We start from the raw sequence: 19644 nt of genomic DNA on the forward strand, positions 1-19644 counted from the left end.
GTATATGTGTATGTAGGGAGGGTAGGGGAACTATCTGCACTTTCTACTAAATTTGTCTGTAAAACTAAAACTGCTATAAAAATAACGGGGAAAAAAAAGAAAAGAAACCCGAAGAAAAATGGGAGTTCTGAAGACGAAGAGTCTATTGCCAGCAGTAGGAGACCTAAAAGGTTTTAGTTAGGATGTCTGGGAAACTGCCTGGAGAAGATGTAGGGAAATTCCAGAGAAAGGACCAGCTTTATTTTCTATGAAAGGGACTAGAGTATCCAGAGAATGAGGATAAGTATAGGATCTTGGATGTGGCAAGGCGATGTGACACACTGGCATGGTGGATTGGAGCCAAACTGTGAAGGACCTTGTTTCCAACTAAGCTCAGGGGTTTACGTTTTGTTCTGCAGGTGACAAAGCTAGTAGAGAATAATTATGCACAAGAATGATATTATCAGCCTTGTTTTTTTAGAGAGAAAACATGACAGCTGGGCATGGAGGAACAAGAAAGAAAGGGAGGCAGGAAAACGGTGAGAGTGCAGATTGAGGTGGTGGCAGTGGAAATGGAGAGGACATACACAGATTAAAGAGACATTTCTGACATAGAATTGACACGAATCCATGAGGAACAGAAAAATGGGGGAACCAAGGATAAGAGTAACATGTCGAATTTGGGAGATTGAATAAATAGTGATTCGACTTAATTTTATAAATAAAGACACTGAATTTTTCAGAAAGAAACTGTTCCATGTGTCTGCAACCTACCAGCAGTTTTATAACAATGACCTTCTTCTCCGGGGGGAGTGATTGAACATACGGGGATTGCTCGGCATAACTCCTAAACACCACTGGTAACACAAATCAAGTGACTAAGTCAGTTAGTAACCTACTGGAAGTATACAAAATTAAATGTAAAATGGTATACTCAAGGTTAAAAATCATAGCAGAAAAAGTGTTTCCTTACCTGCATAGTCACAAAACATTATGCATGACTCTGCTAAGGCACTTCTAATATTTTTATCACCTTTGTTATTTCACATGTCTTTCTCATCTCTCCTTTTCTCCTTTTTCATCTTGAGTTTTTTTGGGTCCTAGATTTGTTTGTCTTTGTATTTCCAGAACTATCTTCAACTGATACATAATAATGGTTTGGATAAATAAAGCTTGAAAAACCATTACTCTGACTTCATTTTGAAAATAGAAATTCAAAAATATTCAGCAATATTAGTTATAAAATATTACATGAGAACTTTTGCATAATGTGTTACTTATACCTTTAAAACTTTGAGATTTCATTGGCCTGCAGCATAAATTTGAACTGCCATGTTACATGAACTTTAATGGAAAAATAAACCCAAGCTCTTTGCTTGATGTTTGTTAAATGATTTATACAGCACCTCACATTGCAGTGGGGACATTTTAAATCATTGGTTTTAACAATAAGCCTCTCTTCCCTGTTGTGGGACTCCTTACTGGCAAGGCCTTCTTTTTGAAAACATATAAAGCTCTAGTCTTCTGAATATGTTAAGCCATTAGGTTATGTCTTATACAATTTTATCAAAAGTTGGTTGGCTGCTCTTCCTGTTACCTCACGCTGTGCTTATAAGTATTTTAATTTACTTTTATGTTCTGCCAGTTTTTCATTCCCTAACACATCACACAAACTTAAGTGATAACAGAAAAGACATTAGCAGCTACCAATTCAGAGCTAATATGCTATTTTTAAAGTTCTTCTTTAACTCCCAACTTGAAGGAGCATAATACTTTCTACAATTCATTCTATTTAAGCAATACCCAGATTATAAATTTCACCTGCGAAGAGACAAGGAGTAAAAAGTAACCAATATAAAGACTGTGGAAGGTCTTAAAAGTTTTAATAATTATTTATTTCACCATAAAGAATTTTACATAAAATAATTTAGCCATACCTTGTGTTACCTCCAGGAATGTAGATTTATACTCTGTGGACCCTTAAATATCTCTGAGGATTCCTTTTATTTTTTAGGAAAGGAATTTATGCTTTGAAAAGAAAATGTAGCCATAAAAATTATCTCATTCTCAAACCTGTTTTTATTTAAATCCACAACTTTTTTTCAATTTAGGTATTTCTCTTTCATTACAAGTCTTTCCTAATTCTTTGTAATATGCCAGGATTTCTTCAGGTGGTAAAGTAATTTTATCCACAGGAATAACTAAGGTTCATGAGTATTCTTTCTTAAGGTTCAAGTGAGGGTCTGTAGTCCCTGAAAGTGCTAGGCATCCTCCTATGCAGTAAAAGCAGCACATTCCTAACACTACATTAACCCTTGTCTTCATATGCACCACTTGCTCTTTACGTAATTATCAAATATTCCAAAGGTCTGCAATTCGGAATTCTGTAATATAATTATACATTTTCCTCGAGTCCTGCAAACTGTCTTTGTTTTTTTCTTTCTTTTTGACCTGTAAGGGGATCGTAACCCTTGGCTTGGTGTCGCCCGCACCACGCTCAGCCAGTGAGTGAACCGGCCATCCCTATATAGGATCCGAACCCGTGGCCTCCTGCTACCAGTGCCGCACTCTCCCGAGTGAGCCAAGGGGCTGGTCCGAGTCCTGCAAACTATCTTTATTACTTGTTAATTCCAATACTTAGAAATATTTTTAGAGCAAGCAAGAAAATCTATAATGCATGAAACCTTGATTATTGTCTGCCCTTTAATTATATAATCATTACTGGGAATTCACAGCTTCCCTACACTGGGTACAATTCTAATCTCAATGGTATATATTGTTTATTTTACAAAACTCTTGCCATCCGTGGTGCTAGGCAAATGTTGGAATCCTGCCAACTTAGCCAATGGTGGTTCTCCAGCTTGGGCTAATGTCGGCATCCTGCCAACGTTGCCAATTGTAGCACTCTTAATCCTGTTCCTGACGCCAATTGTAAAGCTACACGACTATGCCAGTTGTCGGGCTCTTTTACCTGCCTGTAATCCTGCTGACTGGGCCAATTGCCAAGCTAGGTCTGGGTATGGAGCTCACAGACCCCTCAAGCCCGTTCACAGACTGGGTCACAAACCCTTCACACACCAGACTGGGTCACCAGACCCCTCACATGCCAGACTGCGTCACCAGACCCCTTACACGCAGGTCTACGAGCTAGGTAACCAGCAAACAGGTCCTTGGAAGCCGCAGGTTGGGAAGCATGGCTGCAGGGAGCAGACACCCACCCGCCTGCTTCACTAAAACTACTCTGAAGAACACAAGAATAGCAACAACACTAAAAAGATACATTGGTGCACATGCGCACTAACTCCACACACCATTTGTTTACTGAACTACCTCCAACTGGACCCGAGGTGAGGGCCCTGACCAAACTATTCTTTTTTCCCAACACCATCTCAGTCAGTCAGAAATGGTTTGTCACTTGTACAGCATATACCTTTACCTGCACATGGACTTCCAATATTTTTTTTGTACATAAGGATTGTATCACTGACAAACTGACATTATATTATACCCTTTGCACTGTTTACCACTGATTTTGTACTGTCATCTACACATTTCCCCTTTAGAATTAGTAAAATTTAACTGCTAGACAGTTAATCAGGCCCTCAGGCTTGGCTCTATGGTTGTCTGACAGCAGAAGCAAAATGGTGTATTTAACAACCAAACCTAGCCTCTTTGACCTTTCACCTGATTTTTATTTCTTGTTCTGATGCATAGGTTTTACTTTTATTATCATTGTTTTTAAACTAGTACAGTGAAACCAGTTGAAAGAACCAAAAAGAGTATTTTAAAGAGGCAAAGAGATACAGTAAGGATTTAGAAACTGTGCTTGTCGCTTTCTCTTTGGGCATAGAGATAATTGCAAACTAGAGAAACAGTAAAAGGTTTCCAATGAGGTGTTTCACCTCCTCCCAACTGAAGCAGATCTCCTATAGACCTGAAGTTCCTATTAATTACCTGGCGCAAAAGAGATTCATTTTCAGTAAGTTAAGAAATCAAGATTTATCTTGTGACTTAGCAGAAGTTATTTGGTGGCAAGAAAGTGAATTGCAGTAATGAAAGCTGGCAGGCTAGGATTTGTGCTCCACTCTGTTGGCATATGAAATTATAGCACATCATTCAGACAAAATCAATAATCCAACTTTTATGTCCTTTGCTAGGTACAGTGAAAATTTTATTTGTGATCATTTTATTCTTGCTGGATTAGGTCATGTGCTACAGAAGTAAGAAGCAGTTCTAGTAAGTACAATATGCAAGGTCAAAACTTGTATTTTTACCAACATTCCATAATGATCATATAAAATTCAAGGAAAGATGCTATAGAAGTCAGACTCTTATTTTCTTAAATCATTCCTGAAATATCATGAATGATATTTACAAGTTCAATTTACCTAAAGAAAGGAATTTTGCTCCTCAGTGTGGGATGAGGTTTACAAACTGTGGTATTCCTTAATTGAGGCAAGCAGAATCAGCAAGAGATAGTTTGTTTCATTGTAAAAATTGTTGTACATGAGCAAGAGAAAAAATCTGATTGTGTCCTTGCCCCTTGGATTTAGCTTCTTCTGCCTCACTTTTTTTCTATGAAATGAGAGTATTTTTATAGAAAAAGACTAATTGTTCTTAGGGAAGGTCTACACAGCCATAAAGCCAGTTAATAAATTTACCTTAAAACATCAGCTCCTAAAGTATGTTTGCATAGTAAAGTACGGACCAGGCCTAAATCGAGGCTTAAACATTTTCTCCTTGTTATCACCTCGTTAAGCTCCCCACGTCTGTGCCATACCTCCTACAGTCACAGGTATGGTGCCACTAATTAAGAAGAAGGGGCTCATTACCAATTTCATTAACATCAATTGGAGTTTTAAAGCCAAATCCCTGGGCTGAAAATTTACCCCCTTAATGATCAACACAGGTGAACGAATAAAATCATTTAAATGCCTGTATCATGGGGTAGTGCAAATGTGCTCTCCAAGGATGAACAAATTGCTTACTGCAGTCTGGCACTAATCCTGTTGCTCAGTAAAAGGCAGGCAGAGCTTTGAAGAAAAATTCTTACTATTTGAAAGGGAGATACTGATGGGGAGAGGGGGTGGGTGATGGGGACTAACTGAATATCGAAATTATCATCTGGATATGTGCCATCTCCAGTAAGATTATATGGAAGAAAAAAATTAAGAAAGGGTTATTTGAAATAGTGCCTGACAATTAAGTGCTCAACAAATACTATCTGAATTAACGAATGAAGAAATAAATGTTCAACAGTATGTTGTAAACTGCTAATGAAACTTACCTCTCAGACTCTTAGTATTTGCTTATCAATGTCCTGAATCATATTTCTTAAGCTTTTTTCTATAATTGCAATTAATGTCTTGAGGTTAAATTATTACTACTATAAATTATTTTATTGTGGAGTCTCTTGAGCTAAGACATTTCAAAATGCTTTCATGAAAAGTTGAAATGTGTTGATTTGGTTGCTCTGAGAGAGCTGTTCTGCAGTTCAGTGAAGTGATAAGCCATACGAAAACAGGTCGTCTTAGAAAATGAAAGCAACCCTCTCTTGCATCAGATAATGCTTTCTCTCCTTTGTAAACCCAGAGGCTAACCAATTTTTAAACTAAATGTGTACTTTTCTTCACAATTTCTTTTCCTTACACCAATGAAAACAATGACTCAGAAATATTCATAAGACTAATGTTTTCCCGTAAAAAATATATGAACTAGAGAATTGTTTCTGGTTTTATAGAACCATGAGTTACTTGATAGATTCTTTTATAAATTGCTCATATTTTTCCTGAGTGAGTACGTTGTTCAGGTTTAAATCACATTAATGATGTGTGCCATCATTAGCCTCCCCCCAAAATTGTAATGACTTTGGTCTAATTTTTCATTAGTGTCAGATTCCTTCATAATGTTACTACCTGTCAACAACAGTCACAAGATCATAGAGTATTGTAGCTGGAAGGAGTCTCCAAATCTATCTAGTCAAATCCCCACATTTTGCAGATAAGAAAACTGAATTTCAAAAAGTTTAATTGACCTCCCAAGCTCAAGGCTTATAGGTCCCTACCTAGAATTTTGGTCTCCTGATCCCCAGTACAGCCCTGGTATAACAGCTGACTCAACACAACTATCTCTAACTTCACTCCCCATCCCAAGCTATCTTCTTTTACATCTCCAAAGTTGTTTTAAATTTGTACTTAATCAGAGTTAAAGAAACTCTGGAAGAAATATTCTATCGAGTATATGGGAAGATCACTTCTTTTACTTAAGATAGGCTTGCCTTACCACCTCAGAGGCGTTAACTTTTCATCTTTTCACCTGCTTAAAAATTGAAAGACGGTGATAATGGATGCATAAATGCATCATGGGATGAATAAATTGTGTGAGTTAGAGATGAACATGTTCGTGAAAGAACGAGCACATCAATCAGTGCTTGCATGGTGTTTGCACCGGTGTGTCCAGGGGACAGCTCACCAATCAATCATTCAGGAAGCTCCCTCCAGCTTTCCAAAGGAGAAAAAGATTTTACACTAAAGTACCTTAAAGAAACCCTGGCATTTAAAGAGGTCATTCGAAAGATGCTTCCAGTTCCCAGAGGGGAGGAAAAAGTTGAAGTGGGGCAGAATGCCACAGAAAGCCATAGTTTGGAATTTCGTTAATGCTGATTGCATTGTGAATCGTTATCATTTTATATCAATTAAAAACATTAATTAAATCTCACTTGGTACATCCCACTCTTAGCCTTAAAAATGGACCTTTGTATATAGCTTTGTATATAGCTTTCATCGCTATAGTGAATTATAATCTAATAATGCTGTTTTTCTTGAGCATTAAATATACAAACATTTACTGGAAATATTTCAGTTTCATGAATCATCCGTCCAATAATTATTGGAAATGTGTAAGATACTACATTAGCTACTGCCTTGAAGTAGTTTATATACACTGCTAAGGTGAATAAAATTAGTTCACGAATATTGTAATTATGATGCAAAATAGAAAGGAATTAAATGGCAGAATTGTATAGGCAACATTGTCAATTCCCAAATTTACTAGGAGTTAAAGAGAACCACAGAAATATGTAAAGGTTTGCCCAAGATAATCTCATTACTGAGTTGCAGATGTGGGAACTGGCTCCCCAAGTGGCTCAGTTCTCAGTAGTCTCCTGAAAGTAGTGTACCATTTGCATAGCTAATTAAAGCAGGAAACATATTGAGATGTCTTAATAAAGTATTGCCCAGTAGTGAGGAAAGGCAACTACTACTGATGAAGTGATTTTGTGAGCAGAAAGTTATTCTTATACAGCAAGAGTTCATTTACTGCTTAATGGTCGCTCTTTCTATGCTGGATTTTCAGATCAAGAAACTGGGATAAACCGTATGTGACAATTACCATCAAAGTGAAATTGTAGAGAAAAACTCAAGCACCCCAATGGTTCCTAAGTGTATCCATTCCAACCCAAGAAAAACAGTGTCAATCATGATGTATAATATGAACACTATAACACCTAAGACACTGCTGTGAGGTATTTAGTATTGAAGTGAAAGCGTGGACTTGGGGATTGGACAGGTAGAGTTTGAATTCTGCCTTTGCCATTTGCTAGCTACATGACCAAAGATGTCCCCTTCCCATCTGTAAAAAAATTAACATCATATGTTAACACCAAGGGCAAGGGTTCGGATCCCAGTAGGGAAGCTGCCAAAAAATAAATAATAATTAACATTACAATAAAAGATGATTGTGGTTTTTGCCTTCCTCCTTTATCACTTATAACAGAGAACAACCATTTCTTTAAAAACCTGAGTTCTTATTCTACTTTGTCTTATTTCATAGTTGTAGGCTCATCTGTTGCCCCACTAACAAACTAGTTGGGAGCACAAATCTCTTAAATTCTCTTAGTACCATACACATAAGAGGCACTTGAAAAATGACTATTGATTTGAATTTTATGGATGTTGACAAAGAAGCCAACTGGACCTAAGGCCGTGAGAGCAATCTATAAATCCTTCCTAGTCATCTCAGTTTGATTAGTATCATTATGGGCCAAGAGGAACATTCAGTTCATAAGTAATTTTCTAATCTCATACGTTTTTCTCTCACCACCAACAATAACAGTAATAGCTATCATTTATTGAAAGCCAATTATAAGTCTAGTATTTTCCATATATTAGCTCACATAATTCTCACAACCACCCTCTATAGAAGACATTTTAATCCATATAAATATTTTTTTTTAAATAGTACTTAGAGAAATATTAACTAGGTGGTCCAAGGTAACACAGCTTATAAGTAGAAAAAGCCTGGATTTAAACTCAAGTTCAACCCCAAAGGTCCACGTTTTTCCTTATTCACATTATATTTGCAACATTACAGGTCTTACATTGAACACTTTCATAATTGTATTTTATTGTAAGTATGATACCCACTAGTGAAATTCAGAGGTGAGTAAAACATTTATACCACTCACAAGTAGCATTTCATTTAAATCTCCCTAAGAATCACTTAACCACTTAACTATTTACTTTCAGAATTCTCGGGTCTAGTTTCCTTATCACTTCACCAGATGATGTAATTTGGGTGAGCCGTTTATTATCTACCCATCAACTGAGTCCACTATGAACTACAAATAGTGTTTCTTAACAGAATACATTAAAGATGTCATGGAAAGCAGTATGTAAGAGTCCCAGTATTGAGGACATTGAGTAACTTAATGACCTCCAGATTATGTTATTGAATTAAAGCAATTATGCTTACTAGCGTTTATCTAAACTCATCAAATTATACTGGTTTACAGGTCTACAGAAAGAACATCAAAATCACTCATAGATTACCATTATAATATATATATTCTATATACCAAAATATATATATAGTAGATGCCTAATTATCAATAACACTTAAGTTTTTCTAACATATGATTACAATAAGATAATTTTCTTAAAGAGATTCTGTGACCCATAATTATCACTTTTTTAACTATCCAAAATTATTCCCATTTAAAAAATTTTAACAAAATTCAATCTGAAGCTTTTTATTTTTCGACCACTTAAATTGACCTAGAAGTCAACTTTAAAAAATTAAATAATTATTTCTCTATGAATAGTGTAATGTTGAATTAATATGTCTGATATGTGGCATTTCATATTTATACATATAGTGAGACTTAAGAACATAAAATTTAAAGCCAAAAACCTGCATGGTTCTATACAAGTAATAGACTAGAAAGCCTTTGTTCTTTAATTTCATCTTATTACACATTCAACTAAGTGGTATATGTCAATACACTATTAGTCACAGTTTTCATTTTTGTTTCTTTTTTTAATTAAGAAAATATTCTTAGCACAAATAAAACTTGGAAGGCACAAATAGTCATTTCTAAGTTAAATATCCTGAAACAGCAGTATATTTTCCTACATACCAGACAGAAAATCTACCATAGTCTATATAGGACACTGTAGGGAAGATTAATGTAAGCAGAGACCTTGGTATATAGGAATTCAAGTATTAAAGAAATAATTCTACATTTAAAAAGCTGGAATCTTGAAGACTGTAAGTTTTTACGAATTTGAAATTTTAGACCCTTGTACATTCCAGAGAATACTCACACACTCAAAACTGAATTTTTGGTAGGAAGAGTCTGTGAAATTACAGGGCAGTCAGGTTCTTTCTGTTTTCTCCAGAACCAACACAAAGTAGGCAGAGGAGAAACCTCTCTTCTCTTAGTTCTAATATTTTCATTGGATTCTTTCTGCCAACTGATTGACCCTTGCACACACATTGAGGGGACTCTGTCATAGAATCAGACTCTGAAATGAAGATTTGTATGCAAGTGTTTATGAAGGAAGCTCAGAATGGGAAAGGGAAGGAAGCTTGGCATTGTGCATTCTCAGGCAAAAGTCACCATGTGGTGGATCTCTGGAGTATACGTTATACAGCAAAGTTGTCCCAACGAAGGCAAGGGAACTGGACTTGCCTACCCCTGGACTAGAGAGTCACTGGGAAACTCCCAGGCTTTCTGCCACCTGTGGGTCAAGTGACTCCAGTAGCCAACAAGGAGTGGCTGTTACACCACAGGGAGGCAAGTGTACAGAAATGGTAGAAGGGCTTTTTGGACAGAGCATTGACTACACGTTGTCTGCTACACATTGTCTCCCAGACACCAAAGATGAAAGTAGAACCTGACTTAAGATCTTTGTTTTCCTTGATATCAGTTAAGAATATTTTGATTTCAGGATACACAAAGCGAATAGATCTTTCTTCAGATGTAGCTTGATCTGGTATTCATACAACATCATCAGGTTCCATCTCTCAGCTTTGCTTCCTCTGGATTTTCACTATTCTGATAGGATCTCCCAGCAGCTCCAATCTCTCTCCTCATTACCATAGCAGTTCCAAGCTTCATATACCTATACCACCACCACAAGTAGAAAAGAGAGAATCCAGGTCCCAATTTTCCTGATAAAAATACTGAATTACTTGCATTGATACAGTTTAGATCATATGCCCAATTCTATTCCAATTGATAAGGCCATAGAAATGTTCATTGGCTTAAGCCTGTGTTATATGCCCATTCCTAAACTGGGCTTAAGTCCGGGAGTACAGTCAATATTATACAAATGTCATGGTTTGAACATTCAAGATAATATTAGAAAGGAAGGAAAAAGCACATGTTAGGAAGGAAACTAACAAATAGCCACTTATCTTTTGTTCTTACTGTAAATTTATATTGGCTGTATTCTGTACCTAATTTCAGGCTATAGACATGGCAATGTTTGAGCCAAGTTGTAAAGCCAATTGGAATTAGCAGAATTGGGTCAAGTAGAGGGAGGGACAAGGAATTCCCAGAAGTTAGGCTATGCTGTGTGAAGCATGGGATATACCACCACCATCACCTCATCACCTCACCCCTGCAAACAAATAAAAGAATCCTTACTACCATACTTACTCTATTGAAACAGAGGTTTGCCATTAAACACAGCTTTTTAATTGGATGTCTCAGGAATTTCCTATAGGCCCAATATGGGGCAAGCCAGAAGAGTGAGGCTTAGTAACTTAGAAATATGACTATCTCCTAACCATTCCTTTATTCATTCACTCAATAAATATTAAGCACCTACTATATACCAGATACTCTTCTGAATACTACAAGTACGGTGGTGAACAATACATGGTGCTGTCAGAGGGATATTATACACAATAACAAATAGGCAAACAAATAAATACCATATCTTTAGAAAGTGATAAATGCTATGTAGAAAAAAGAATGAATTTCAGGTCACGGAAGCAGAGCATTTATGTGAAGGGTGATGTTTGAGCTGCAATCTGATTGACAGGAAGAAGTCAGTTATGCAAAGATCTATAAGAGCATTAAAGGCAGTGGAAATATTAAGTACAAAGGCAAGAAGTAGGAATAAACTCAGCATGTTAGAGAACAGAGAAAAGACTAGTGGCTGAATGATGAGGGGAATGATGAGGGGAGAGGTGGGTGCAGTCAGAGAGGAGACGGGCCAGACTCATGCATCAGTCCTCATGTGTCTGACTCAGGGAAGTTAGTGTTCAGCTGGAGGTGAACTTCAAATTCCTGCTGTCTTCAGTCTACAACTGGTCCAAGGCAGGAACCAGGGTTCTTTAAGGCACTAGAGCATTCCACAAAGCCCTGACAAAATCTTGATGGTTTGCTGTGCACAGCACTAATTTTATTTTCCTTTTATTGATTTTGTATTAGAATATTTTTACTTTTTTCTTATTTTAGAAACTGTGCAAGCTTAAAAGTCAAAGATGTTAAAAATTATTTTTAACAACAAAAAGAACTTATACCAGTTTTGTCTTTTTGCACCACTTAATAAAATATCGTAGACATTGTTCCATTTCTGTTTATATAATACCCCTTCATTCTTTTCTGTGGTTGTGTAATTTTTCATTGGTGGGTATATAATAATTTATTTCAGCCACTGTCTACTAATGGGGATCTAGGTTATTTATAGTTCTTTACTATTGTAAACATTTCTGCAGTTAAACATTCTCATACAAATGTCTTTGCATTCTTATGCAACTGTTTATGTAGTTTTTCCTATTATGTAGGATAATTGTATTTACCATAAGGGAATTGCTGAATGAAAGTATAAGTAAGAATTAAGATAAATATTGCTAGTCTGACCTTGAAAGTGTTGTACCATACTCCTCTCATAATTGACCAGTACTGGAACCTATCAGTCTTTTTCATCTTTGCACATCTGATAGAAGAAAAATGTTGCAGAAGTTCTTTTTTCTTTTTCTTTTATCAATTTTTTAAAATTATTTTTAATTTATTTACTTATTATTATTATTTTACATTCTAATATGTTGTAGATCAGTTGGGGGGGAGGGGATGAGGGCAAAACGGAAAGGGTAGGGTGGGAGGTGGAGAAAGAAGAGGGGAGCGTGGTTGAGGCCTGTGGCACAACCCCCTCATTCTGGCAGAGAAGCCCAGAGGGCTTACAGCAGCTGCTCGGTCATGTCTGGTCTGGATGCAGATGTTGGGGCGGACATGTCTGAGGCCCTCAGCCCTCCACCATCCCAGCTTAAGAACCTGGGGCACTTCCAGTGGCAGTCTGGTGGTCATCGCTGGGCTGGATGTGGATGTCAGCAGAGGGGTATGGCTGAGGCCCTTGGCACTCCCCCACCTCGGCTTGGGAGCCCAGGGCACTTCCTGTGGAAGCTTGGTGGTAGTTGCTGGGCTGGATGCAGATGTCTAGGGGCATGGCTGAGGCCCTCGGCTCCCCACCACCCTGGCTCGGGAGTCTGGGGGGCTTCTGGTCCTTCTAGTTTTAATAGGTGTTCTTTGGTGGTATTAGACCTTTAATGGTTAATATCAGAACTTTGTCTCTAATCTGTGGGTTTTTGGTTTTTTTCTTTCAGTTCTGTGTGTTGGATTATTTGCTATTTCCACCACTTAAACTCTGCACTGGAACTAATTTGTTGTCCTTTGGTTACTTCTAAAATGGGGGACCTTCCTGTGGGAACCAGCACTTGAGCCCTGTGGTTGAGCTAAATTGCTGCTTTCCTGCTGATTCCCTGGTGAAGGCTTTTTGTGAAGCTCAGGTTTTAATTGTTGACCTTTTAAGCACTTTCAGATCTTGTGAGGTCCAGTACACCTGAGCTGTGTGAAAAGTCTCGTTTGGGCCTCAGTCTCTTCAGCAAACTGCACCCCCTGCAGTTCTATATTCTTGACCAGTCTCCACTGAGTGGTCTTGTGCTGGTTGGAGGGCAGATCAGCTGTCCATGCTGTGCCCCAGTGTTCCCCTGGTGGGCCCATCTCCCCCATCTCCCCCACCACCCACACTCCAAACACTTCCCACGGGATGGGCATGTGCTGGTCCCTCAAGATGACTCACCAGCCTCTGAGTGGCTCCTTTTTTCAGTTGTCTGTAGCCCCTTGCTCCTATGTGGGTCTACGGGAACCCTGTTAGTGGTGTTGCTGGCCTGGGGGCCACCAAGGCCCTCTTCTTCCCTGCAGCCTCCAAGCAACTTCATACGAAGGGCACAGCAGTGGCTTTTGCCAGCTCTTGCTCCATGTGCTCACCAGGGCCAGCCTCGAAGTGGTCAGGGCTCGAAACAGTCGGAGCGGACCTTTCTCTCATCATGGCTTCTCCTGCCTTTATGCACTCTGTAGGTCTCTCCTCCTCTTCCCCTGAGCTCTAGCGGCCCCAGCTTGGCTGTTGTTGCCTTTTAATAGTTGTAAATTGATTGATTGTGGGAGAGAGTGACAAGGAATAAGATGAAAAAAAAGCTGGCAAAATTTTAAAAAAGAAATTGAGATGAAAATAAGACCACAAGAAAAAAAAGTTTTAATGTATTAAAAACAACAAAGAAGAGAGAGACTCGGCAACTTAGAAAATCCAGACAGTGATAGAGGACAGAATCATGAAAAGTCACAAAAAATAAGAGATCATGGAGAGTGAAGCACTTAAAAATACCAAAGTAGATGTGAGGAACAATGGAAAGCTAACACATGGTTATTACATGGTGGGGAGAAAAAACAGTAAGTCAACCCACAACAATTCAAAGAAAAACATCCAGAAGTGAAAGAAAAAAAAAACAAACCTGAATCTATAGGTCAAAAGTTCTGTTTGTTTTAGAAAATGCTTATAAAGAATGGCTAACATTGAAATATATCTCTAAGTTATTAAACTACAAGGATAAAGAAAACATTTAGAAAGAAAAAGAATCAGTTCACTTAGAAGGGGAGTACTTAGGGGCTCAGATGTTTTCCCAACATTATAGATGTGAAGACAATGGAACATTGTCTGTAGTTTTCACATTAAACCAAGTGTGTCAGCCAAATTGATATATTTGAAAAAAAAATTATATTCTCAAATGTGTAAATGTATCACCAATATCTGATATCATAAAATTGTACTTAAGCCATAACCCAAACTTCCTTTTCCAAAATATGATGAATTAGATTCTAGGCTTGCCAGATACTGCAAATAGAAATACAAAATGCCCAGTTAAATTTAAATTTTAAATAAACAATGGATAATCTTTTAGAATAAGTATGGACTATATGATAATTGGGATATACTTACACTAAAAGAGTACTCCTTGTGTATCTGACATTTAACTGAGCGTTTAACTGGACATTCTGTGTTTCTTATAATCCTAGGTAATCTAAAAATTATCCCAAAAACATACAACTAGACATGCTGGATTAAAAGAAAAAAAAAGAGACAAAATTACTCTTTAAAATGTTGCATTTCAAGAGAAGTTACTGTATAATTCATGACTCAATCATTTTATAACACAAATTTTGATATGATTTCTAAAGTCTATATCAGATACAGGGGACTGAAAATAATAAAGTACCTTTGAGTAGGTTTACTTTAACCAACAACAACAAATAAGAGAAGTTACTTATTCCAGGGCAAAATAATAATAATTGGAGTTGATTCATAATAATGATAATAATGGTAATAATAATAATAAATTAATTGGAGTTGATTAATAATTAATATAGTAATAATTGGAGTTGATTCATCCTCAATGACACTGGCTAGCCTTTCTATTTTTATTATTATTTTTTAGATTAAATTAATTCATTTATTTTTAATTGACATAATAATTGTACATGCTAGCAGGGTGCAATGTGATGTGTATCAATACATGTATGCAGCATGCAGTGGTCAAGTTAGGGTAGTTGACGTGTCTGTCGCCTCAGATATTTTTCATTTCTTTGTGGTGGGAGTGTTCAGGGTCCTCTCTTCTTGCTATTTTGAAATATGCAATTTATTATTGTTTACTATAGTCACCCTATTATGTGATAATTAGCCTTTAAATTCCCACTACAGAGCTTTTCAGAGCTAATCTGCCTCCTGTGCTTTCCAAAGCCAGTTATTCTCTTAATTCTATGAGCTGCCCTATATATTTTCAATAGGCTTCCTTTGTTTTGTATGTAAAAAAATTAAAATAATTTTTAAAAAAGACAAAATTACTCTTTAAAATGTGTGATTGAGCTCATAAGACAGTAAGAAGAATCTCTAGAGGAACAAATGGAAAAGAAGTTGGTAAACTGAAGCTGAAACTATGGAAATCATTTGCTGATTATGGTAATCAAAATGCATGTGTTTGGCCATTTAAGGACAGAAAACAACGCTTTGAAGCTGCATAAAGTGGAGAGTAGGATGTGAGCCCTCTGCACACACCTGGACTCTTGAAGAGCTATAATCTTCTTCAATGAAAAGATGAACTAGGAAAATGTGCTCATCAGAATAAAAGACAAGGAACTTGTCTGCCTGTCTTAGGCTCTGACTAGAAAACAAAACAAAACACGTTTCCCTGAGAATTCAAACATTCAGATTTTCCCTCAAACAAATTTGGAGTGAAAATTGCATGATCCTGGAAACCCTTAGCATATAAATTAATTTCAGGTAGTCCCAAATTAGTAAATGGGTAGTGTGGAGCACCTGGCAGAAGCAAACACAAATTCCCTCTGAAGAAATGTACGCTGAACCCAGGCTTTACAGTAGTTGCACAGATAAAGCCATGCCAAACAGTAGTTCACCATCCCAAAGGACAGAATACATCAAGAAACAAGCCACTACGTAGAAGAATCATCAGAGTCATAAGCACAATAAATGAAAAACAAACTTTAAAAAAAAAGAAGAACAGAATTAGAACACCAGGAACTTTTACATTAGAATTACTGGATACATAATATGCAGTATTAAAAGGAATGAAAGACTACTAACCGTAGGCAGATTTTTAAAAGAAAAAAATAGAACATTTAGGAATAAATTTAAAATTCTGAGAATGGACTAAACTGAAGTATAGGCACTGCTGAAAGAGAGAATGATCAAACTGGAATATAGAGCTGAAATAATTATCTAGAAAGCAGCACAGAAAGACAAAGTCATGGGTAATATGAGACAGAGGTTAGAAACATGAACGATAGAAACAGGGTCTGACGTGTCCAACTATGCTCTGGAAAAGAGAGATCAAGGACAATGTGGTAAAAGCAATATTCAAAGTGACCACAAATGAGCATATTTCAGCATTAAGGAAAGACTTTCCATGCAAAACAAATAAGAAATCCACACTTAGACATATGGTGTTTTAAACCCAGAGAAAAAGATGACAATAAGATCTTAAAATAATATTCTGCTGATGAGAGTATATTAATCAATTTTTCCAAAGGATACTTTAACAATATTTATCCATGATTAAAATGTCTATATCCTTTCAATCTGTGATCCTACTCCTATTTATTCTACGGAGGTAATCTGTCAATAAAGATGTTAATCTATGTAATTTATAACAATAATACTTTGGATACAAGTTAACTGTCCCAGAGTAGAAAAATAATAAATATATAATAGCATAATAGTAGTTTGGAATATTACACAGCATAAAAAGGCATAGATAGATAGATAGATAGATAGATAGATAGATAGATAGATAGATAGATAGATAGATAGATAGATAGATCACATTTATTGGTAAGGACAGATCTCCATGACTCCATCAATGAATTAAGCAGATATCAGAATAGCATAAGTTATACAGTCCCATTCATGTAAAGTTACATATACTTTTATGTTTATATTTAAGCTGTCTTGGTATATCGCCCAATGTTGTTCTATATAAATAAAAAGAGGTCTAAAGGACATTGATATGGTCTAAAAGATTAAAAGTGGTTATCTCTGAATATTGGAATTTCAGCGAATTTTGGCTTTGCTTGCTTTACATTTCAACAGTGTTTGATTTTTCTTTTTAAGAAGCATATTCAATACAGAGGTACACAGGTATATCCCAGATTTCTTGAGTCTCAGGACAGTTTTCTTTCTGCTAAACATGAAACCATTTTGATGATATACCATTTTGACTGGTTCTGATAGGGCTTTTCATGCAACTATAATTGTGCTACTTTGCCTTGTTTTATGTATATAGGAACCTTACTCTATTACCACTTCCAAATATTAGCTAATTAGTAGATGAATTCGTTTGGTTACTTCATGCATGTAAAGACTGAGGAAAGGTATCTATAAGAGGTTTTCTTCAGTTCAAGGTCCAGTTAAAATCACAAATAAAAATATTGAGGGTAGTATGATTTTTTCCTAAGACAGTAAATAAAACAGAACAATTTAAGATTGTTTGCTGACTTAACTCTTCTCAAGTATCTAAATTTAAGAAATATTGAATTTTAAAATTACGCCTCCTCATGTTACATTCTTAGTTTTAAAAATATTAATCACATCAGTGGCAGTGAGCACACTCAGCACCAGGATCTTGGTTTCTAAATACCATTCTCCAATAAAAAGAACCAGGACTCCTTGACAAAATGACTGATTCTGTACCTGAGACAGGGAGAATACAAGATGAGCCTGAAGTATCTTACACTGTCAGAACATAAGGAAGTACTCAAAAAGGATAGGGACATAGCAAGTAGACAGGAGAGCCATCCTGAATAAGCCCCAATGACCGAGCTGGATCAATTTTAGCAACTAAATACAAAGTATAAAACATACATACATGTGTCTGTACTGATATAAATAATCTCTTATCCTTGAGTGTGGACTGGACTTAGCAACTCCCTTCCAAATAATAGAGTATGAACAGGGAGGAATAGTATTTTACAGTACAGAAACCTGGTAAACAAACGTTACCCTAATCACATGATCAAGGTTAGCATCACCGGTGATAAGTTATGTTTATCGCATTTACCCCATCACATAATATGATGAGGACACATCACCTCTATGTAAAATACTATTCCGCAAAACCCATATTCTATCCCAAAACCCATAATTACAGTCTAATCATGAGTAAAGTTCAGATAAACACAAATTGAAGGGCATGTACAAAATGCCCAACCAGTGTACCTATCAAAGTAATGGAAAATGAGGAAAGGCTGAAAAACTGTCACACATTACAGGAGTCTAAGGAGACACAATGAACGAATGCAATGTGGTATCCTGGATGGGATCCTGGAACAAAAGGGAGAGATTAGTGGAAAGACTGATAAAATATGAATGAAGTCTGGTTACTAGCAAAGTATTTTAGTTTTGACCAATGTACTGTGGTGCTCCCAGATGTTAACATTGGGGTAGACTGCTGATGGGTGTGCAAGAAATCTCTCTGTTACCTTTGAAACTTTTCTGTAAATCTAAATTATTCCAAAATAAAAAATTTCTTTTCCCACCCCCCCAGTGTTGATTGCTTTTATTTATTTGTTTGTTTGTTTTAATTTTTTAAAATGTTTTGGTTTTATTGGTTATGAATATACATGGAATACAAAGAAAATGGTTACAACCGTGCCTAAGATGTGATGGCCACATCCATACCGGCAGCATGTCTGTTACCACAAATTGTGATTATACCCCATGTCCCCCACCCAGTTATTCCCTGAATTATCTGCAACCTCCCTCCCCATCCCCCTTTCCCCACTCCACTTTGTATCCCTAGGTATCCCACTTTATATATCCCTATATTTTCTCCCTCTGCAAGTCCAATGCACCACTATGGTCTTTCTTTCTTCTTTATCTCTTAGCTCCCACTTATGAGAGAGTACATACAGTATTTATCCTTCTGTGCTTTGCTTGTTTCACTCAACATAAGCTTCTCTAAGGTCATCCATGTGGTTGCAAATGGGAGAATTTCATTCTTTTTTACAGCAGAGTAGTATTCCATGGTATATATATACCACAGTTTCCTTATCCAATCATCCTTTGATGGACATTTAGGTTGGTTCCATGTCTTGGCTATTGTGAGCAGAACTGCGATGAACATGAGAGTGCAGGTATCCCTCCAACATGATGATTTCCATTCCTTTGGGTATATACCCAGAAGTGGGATTGCTGGATCATATGGAAGATCTATCTGTAGTTGTTTTAGAACCTCCATACTGTTTTCCATTGTGGTTGTACTAATTTACAGTCTCAACGACAGTGTAGGAGGGTTGCCTTCTCTCCACATCCTCGCTGGCATTTCTTATTCTCATTCTTTTTGATTATAGCCAGTCTAACTGGGGTGAGATGATATCTCAATGTAGTTTTAATTTGCATTTTCCTGATGACTAGTGATGTTGAGCATTTTTTCATGTACCTCTTGGCCATTTGTATGTCTTCCTTTGAAAAATGTCTATTCAGTTCCTTTGCCCATTTTTTAATTGTGTTATTTGTGTTTTTTTAACTG

This window comes from Cynocephalus volans, chromosome 3 (assembly GCF_027409185.1).
Source record: "Cynocephalus volans isolate mCynVol1 chromosome 3, mCynVol1.pri, whole genome shotgun sequence".
NCBI lineage: Eukaryota > Metazoa > Chordata > Mammalia > Dermoptera > Cynocephalidae > Cynocephalus > Cynocephalus volans.